Genomic DNA, 450 nt, shown 5'->3' with positions numbered 1-450 from the left:
GTCCAGTCCCCGAACACACACACCCACCCGACGGTACGTCTCGCTCGCTTTTTCACTTGCGTGAGTTCCCGTACCGGGAACCGCTGGAATCGTCGAGAGAAGAGAAACGGCTGTAGGAGAAAAAGAGGACGGACGTTAAAAACCGGACGATCGTTACACGGATGTCTTGCGTGAGTCTTAGCTCGAACATGATACGACGAACGAAGTTTGGCACTTTGGCGAGATGCATAAAACGCTCGTACATACATACATACATATATATTGTATATCGAATAGAGAGTGTTCTCCTTCTATTCGAATTTTTTTTCTCTTTGAGGCGATTTTCGCACAGAGAAATACACACACACACACCACCTTCTCTCGCACCGAATCTTTCCGAGCTTTCGTTTTCTACGAGTCTACGCAAAACACGACACGAACGAATTTTCGTTTCGCGTCGTGACGTTGAAG

Source organism: Bombus huntii, unplaced genomic scaffold (assembly GCF_024542735.1).
Source record: "Bombus huntii isolate Logan2020A unplaced genomic scaffold, iyBomHunt1.1 ctg00000328.1, whole genome shotgun sequence".
In the NCBI taxonomy this organism is placed as follows: Eukaryota; Metazoa; Arthropoda; class Insecta; order Hymenoptera; family Apidae; genus Bombus; species Bombus huntii.
This window is presented reverse-complemented; position numbering follows the sequence as displayed.